Source organism: Bison bison, unplaced genomic scaffold, assembly GCF_000754665.1.
Source record: "Bison bison bison isolate TAMUID 2011002044 unplaced genomic scaffold, Bison_UMD1.0 scf7180017864527, whole genome shotgun sequence".
Taxonomy (NCBI): Eukaryota; Metazoa; Chordata; class Mammalia; order Artiodactyla; family Bovidae; genus Bison; species Bison bison.
Genome location: NW_011495078.1, coordinates 2,591,235 through 2,598,317, shown reverse-complemented (window position 1 = coordinate 2,598,317; position 7,083 = coordinate 2,591,235).

Sequence of the window (7,083 nt, the reverse complement as noted above, 5' to 3'; positions counted from 1 at the left end):
AGCGTTTCTACAATTTATCTGAAGGATTTATTTGAATTTAAATGTATTGAATTGCAGTTTATCTGAACGATATCATCACACAAAATTTCCTTTAAAAAAAAGAGCAACGTTTTAAAATCCCATGTCTTAGAGTCGAACAGTGTCGAAGAACAGATTTGCAAAACAGGAAGTGAGGAGGCAGAGCCTGGGGACCCCGGGGGGTTAGAACTAAGCAGGATGCAGGAAAAGGAGCCCCAGGGAGGCAGAGGGTAACTTTTGTTCTCTCCGGTACTTCTCCTCCGATCCATATGACGTGAGACCCGGCCCTGCAATCCACTCCAGTGCTTTGGGTCTCAAACCATCCTTCACCCCCCTTTGCACTGGATTTCATCTCAAAATGGAAATAGTAATAAAGATAAAAATTAAGCATTATGAAGAAAGTAATGAATGCCCCAGAACATCTCTCGTGTTTAACTACTACGAAGTCCTAAAATGCTCAACAAAGCAAACCCCGAGTAGTTCTTTATTAGTGACAAGTCGTATCAGGGTTGCTCAATTTGGTCCCTGTCCCAACAAACAGACAAAGTGCATAAGCGAGCACATCACAAAAGAGGAAATTCACGTGGCTGACAAACGTATAAGAAAAATGTTTGCCTTTCCTGAACATTAAAAGTGACATACCAACTTTTATCTGTAACATCAGTAAAGTTGAGAGAGGTTGCCTACTGAGGGAACCTATACAGTTGTGAATATCTGAAGATTGATGCCCTCTTGGAATGCAATTTACATATTAACAGCCTGAAAAAGTCATATAGTTTCACATATTAATTCTACTTCTGGGAATCTATCCTCAGTTCAGTTCAGTTGGTCAGTCGTGTCCGACTTTTTGCGACCCCATGTATCGCAGCACGCCAGGCCTCCCTGTCCATCACCAACTCCCGGAGTTCACTCAGACTCACGTCCATCGAGTCAGTGATGCCATCCAGCCATCTCATCCTCTGTCATCCCTTTTTCCTCCTGCCCCCAATCCCTCCCAGCATCAGAGTCTTTTCCAATGAGTCAACTCTTCGCATGAGGTGGCCAAAGGACTGGACTTTCAGCTTTAGCATCATTCCCTCCAAAGAAATCCCAGGGCTGATCTCCTTCAGAATGGACTGGTTGGATCTCCTTGCAGTCCAAGGGACTCTCAAGAGTCTTCTCCAACACCACAGTTCAAAAGCATCAATTCTTCGGCACTCAGCTTTCTTCACAGTCCAACTCTCACATCCATACATGACCACTGGAAAAACCGTAGCCTTGACTAGACGGACCTTTAAGAACCCCAAATTCAGAAGAGAAATTATGCAAAAAATTTTCCATCACAGCATGGTTTATCATAATGAAAAATTCAAAACAACTTGCCTACCCAACATCAAATACATGGTTAATCAAATACTACAATTTGTAAGTAGTTTTCAGAATATTTCATAACTGGCCTCATCAAGCAGGGCATGGCCATAAAAAGATGCTGGCTGACCAGCATGGACCCTGACTTGGTGCCATATTGGTGTCCGTGGGCAGAGTATCAGATTTGTACGAGCATATTTCAAATGTACTTTTTATAGTCTTTGAAATGTCGTTTGTAAGAGCGTCCTAGAAAATGGAAGAATACTTGTTATATGTAAACATATATTTGAATTATTCAGAAGTCTGGTGGAACTATAACAAAATGTCAACCATGGTTAAATCTGAGCCTGGGTGTTACAGAGTTTTTTTCTTCTTTGTGCCTTATTTTATTTTCCCAATTTTCTATAAATAGAGAAAAATGAAACGGCCTCAGCGTTTATGTTTATAGTCAGAGAGAAAAAATAAAAAGGCCTCGGTGGCACAGCTCTAAATGTTCACATCGCTTCATTCGTCTGTCCCAGGACGGCCACAGGATGCCATCCTTCGCCTAACTGAGCGTGATAATCAATTTTTATGCCTATCGGTGGAGCAGTGTGGAAAACATTATCCACAGTTAAAATAACCAAGGGCACCATTTCACTTTTCCGTCTGATCCCATTGCTGTGCTAACATTTAGAGATTTGGAAAGTGTATTTAGGAGATGAGGTTAACTTGGTTTTTTAATAAAAATTTTTATTGAAATGACTGTAGATTCGCTTACGGTGGTTAGAAGTCCTGGGGACAAGGCTCTGTACCCCTCATCCAGCGGTGAAGTCACAGCGGGGACACTGATGTCACACAGATCCCCCCAACTTTACCTGAGTGGCGCACATGAGTATCTCCACATCCCGTCCACACACAGAGCCCACTGTCACCTCAAGCACAAAGAGGAAACCAACTTGCCCGTTTGTGTTCAATTATCAACAGAGTTGCCAGAAAACCAAAGACTTTGCCAAACTTCTAATATAAACTGGGGCTCTGGCCAACCTCAAGCTTACTCAGCAGGCCTCCAAGACACAGGCGAGGCGTGAGACCCGCCGGGAGGCTCATCTTCACAAAAGCGGCTGAATGACCTCCACCCACCCGTATATATCTTTAAATCGTGAATCAAAAAATGCAGTTCAAGGTGACAACGACACCGTTCTGTCCAACATCTAAGGAAGTTGGAAAGCAATGAAAAGTTGGGATTCTCCATGTACGGAGGTGTGTGTCCACTTGGTAAGCATTTTCAGTCGTAGTCACCATAGGGTTCACGGAGAAGATATGAAAGACGTGAGATGCTTCATCGGTGTTCCCTACGTACTCGGTGTTCAGTGTCTCCTGTCCTGAGTGTTTGATCTTCTTTTATCACAGATGCCAAACTTTTAACTCGGGGACGTAAGATGTAAGAGGGTGATGGCGGCCACTTTGTTCCCCCGACACAGACACAGTGCTTTTCAGGACAGGATGCCCTGCCTCGCGTCCCGAGTAAGATTACAGGAGACCAAATCACAAAGACATGAAAGCAATAAATCTTCTTTGTGCAGAAATCAAACCCATCACACACTCGGGTCCCGAGGGGAGGAGGGTGGGGGAGGGGAGAAGGGCGAGGGGCAGGTTTGATGGAGGGCATTAATTACTTCCCTTCACTAAAACTTAGAGAAAAGAAAGAGAAAAGCCATGAGCCTGCTGTTTTTTCCATTGCTCATTCATTGCCAATCGGGAAGTCCCCCTGCAAAAGTGTGTCTCTGCGGTAAATCTACCTTGAAACTAAAACTCGCCGGGATAAGATCATGCAGATTCAGGATCTGAAAGGCAAAAGTTCTAAAATGAGATTTTGAAATCATTAATGACAATCTCCTGCAAAATGAAGTGAGAATAAAGGAAAATCTTAATGACTTCATGGACAGTGGACAGCTTGCTTTTTAAAGCCAGTGGTTGGCCTTCAGGTGATGACATTGAGAAAGGGACAAGACCTTCTTTGTCGTGGAAACCTACTCACTTCATATCCTTTTCCCCAAAAAAGGACAGATAATAAATAAATGGAGGGATAAAATTTCAAGATCCCAGCACCAAATATCGAAATTCCAAAGTGGATACTTGCCAACATTAAAATATAACTCACCACACTAAAAGAAAACGATCCGTGTTGGAATGAACGTCAGCCTCCCTCTAAGGACGCTTAACACATCTTTCAACAGACCGAAGCCACAGGGGGCAAGTGGGACACCCGCGAGGCCAGCGCCCGCACGACCAGGGTCCTTGCCAAGACCCAAGCTTCACGTGGCAGGCGGCAGGGAGCCTCCCACCAACAGACATAACAGCTCCAAGCAAACCTAACTTCTCCAGAACACCTTCCCATGTTTCCCTGATCCAATCGTGTTCACCTATGATTCATTGCTGCAAATGCATTTTGATGTTGAACAAAATAAAACACAAATACCTAGCAATTTATTGCTTCCCCAAGGGCAGTTTAAACCCCAAAATGTTCTCTTGACAATTATCCACTTTCTTTATTCTTTATATACAGATAAAGAGAAATTAGTTTTCTAAGCATCGTGTTATGTCAAGAAAAACAGCTTGTTTAGAAAGAAAAAAAAAGAAACAGGAAAGGAAAAATGAAGAGCTAGAGTCTGAGAACTGCTGGCATTCAAGATGAAAAGATGTTAGAACCTTGTTTAAAAATAGCAAGATACTCCGATTTTGTGAGTTCAAGTCAAATAATTTCACACTGGCGCTTTGGAGCTATTAATATTCCACATACCAAGAAATTTGATAAATGGTGTCCCTTGACTGCTCTTAAGGGAACAGATTTTTCTCGGTATGTGTATTCATTCACATGTAAGCTAGCTGCGTATTTAAAGCCACAATAAATTAAACTCAGTACTTTGATACACGAACCACATTCATCTGAGGTTTCTAGGAACTGGATTTAAATCAAATATCGAATAAACTGTGACAGAATTTCACTTCAAACTCTTCCCTCATCAAGTTTTACAAAGTCAAGTGCAAGTATTACCACATTTTATAAAGTTCAAAGGAGCTTGAGCACAGAGTGCCTTCAGATAAGCAGCTTTATTTACCTGGCTCGTCCTGAAACTCTGATTCTATTCAGGGAGTAGTCCCTGTTAGTTAACTATCTGGACGTTAAATTCCACTCAAAGCACAATTTACAAGGCTCTGAAGATGGGGCAACTCTGCATCTCAGCTTGTGCTGTTTTCCTGGTGTCCATTGGGTTTAGCACGTTGGCTTTCACCAACGTGTACTAGTCGATTGTGAGGATATGAGCAAAAAATACCAGGTATGTGTGTGCAGAAAATACCAGGTATGTGTGTGTGTGCCAAGTCATTTCAGTCAGGTCCGACTCTGTGACCCCATGGACTGTAGCCCACCGGGCTCCTCGGTCCATGGGGTTTCCCAGGCAAGAACACTGGAGCAGGTTGCCATGCCCTCCTCCAGGGGCTCTTCCCCTCCCAGGGATCAAGCCCTCACCTCTTACGTCTCCTGCACTAGCGAGCGAGTTCTTTACCACTAGCGCCACCTGGAAAGTGCCTAAGGTACGTTCTAGAGTCAACACCAAAATCCTCATGCCTACGTCGGACTTCGGGTGCCCACACCTGTTGATCCTTGCCCGTGATAATGTCAGTCCGGTTCTCCAGGAAAACAGGGCCAATAGGAGCTGGTCGATAGATAAGATGATAGGTAGGCAGCTAGGTGGAGAACGAGATGGCACCCACTCCAGTACTCTTGCCTGGAGAATCCCATGGACGCAGGAGCCTGGTGGGCTGCAGTCCATGGGGTCGCTGAGGGTTGGACACGACTGAGCGACTTCACTTTCACTTTTCACTTTCATGCATTGGAGAAGGAAATGGCAACCCACTCCAGTGTTCTTGCCTGGAGAATCCCAGGGACGGGGGAGCCTGGTGGGCTGCCGTCCATGGTGTCACACAGAGTCGGACACAACTGAAGCGACTTAGCAGGAGCAGCAGCAACAGGCAGCTAGGTAGATAATAGGTAACTGAGGCCCAATGGGCTCCTCTGTTGTGGGACTCTCCAGGCAAGAACACTTGAGTGCGTTTTGCCATTCCCTTTTCTGGGGGATCTTCCTGACCCAGGGATCGAACCCAGGTTCTATGTGCTTTGCAGGTGGATCCTTTAACTGTCTGATCCACCAAGGAAGTCCAGATCAATAGATAGTAGGCAGATAAAAAGATAGAAGACGGAGGCAGATACATAGATGACAGGCAGGTAGGTAGATGATAGACAGGTAAATGGTGATAGATGGTAAGGAGGTAGGTAGATAGAGTTTAAGGAGTTTGCTCACATGACTGTGGGAGGCTGGCAAATCTGAAATTCATTACAAATTTAATGCAATCGTAAAGGGGCAGAGTTTCTTCTTCTGGGGAAACCTTCGTTTTGTGTGGGAAGTCTTTAACCGTTGGGATAAGGCCCATCTGCCTTACAGAGGTGATCTCCTTTGCTCAAAGTCACTTGACTACAGATGCGTATCTGCAAAACTCCTTCACAGCAAGGAGAGTGTTTGATCAGGAAACCAGGTGTGCTCCCCGGCCCCACAGAGGCCTCTCACTAACCATCGCAGTAACCCTACAGCCTGCAGAAGCAGCAGAGGGGGATGGCACCGGACCAAACAAGTCCTGGAAACACCCCGGCAGGAAACACCTGGAAGCAAAATTCAGTTTTCACAAAATCCATGGCATTTGCTAAAACTGGGAATTCAGAGAAAATCCATTCAGGAAAATTCCTCCTGGGCATGGGGAGAGCTCAAGCTTCCTCATGAGAAAATGTTAGGATTCAGACTAAAGTCCTAAGACCCTGCCTTGAGATAAAGGGAAGTGGAGACCAGCACCGGGGCTGGTGCAGAAGCAGAGGCTTGGAGTCCGCATCTGTGGGAACAGAAGAGTTCCCAAGGGTTACTGCCCGTTTGACGTGATCATTATCCTCAACAGGAGGAAATGGATCAGGTTTTCTGTGGTGTAACATCTATACGTGATTCACAAGTTCAACAACACTTCCCAGCTGCCATCTCTTTTGTTCCTCAACCAAACCTGTGAGAACGAACAGTCGGCGTGTGTCACGACGGTCACCATGCACCATGAAGACATTGCCAGCATCACACACGCGTAATCGTGCGGTAAGGACCGTGCCTTCAGAGCCAGCACCCAGCTCCTTCTTTCTTGTGCCCACAGAGACACCCCACCCACGCAGCAGAGGGTAAAAGCATTGCCTAAGCAACCGTTTGCAAAAACAAGTGTTAAAGGGACTGGCTTTAAGTCTCCAAGCAAGAAATACAAAAGGCCATTAACATATGAAGCAGTGCTTGACTTTGCCGGTCGTCAAAGAAAGTAATTAAAACAACGCTTCCACTTTTGAAATTGACAAGATGCAGGTCTCTCTGGTGTTTATAGGCACAGTTACCGCCTGGAAAGTCACGTTCTCGGCCGTCCGTCACTTATTTCCGTAACAGCATTTTATCCAAAGCTTCTAACACTTATCTTGATTTGGTGTCAAACAAGCTTGTCCCTGTTTATCTAAATTCATCTTGGAAAAGCAAGGGAGGAAGGGAGAATTTCAGCAATCCCATGGACGGGAGGAGCCTGGTAGGCTGCAGTCCATGGGGTCGCTAAGAGTCAGACATGACTGAGCAACTTCACTTTCACTTTTCACTTTCATGCATTGGA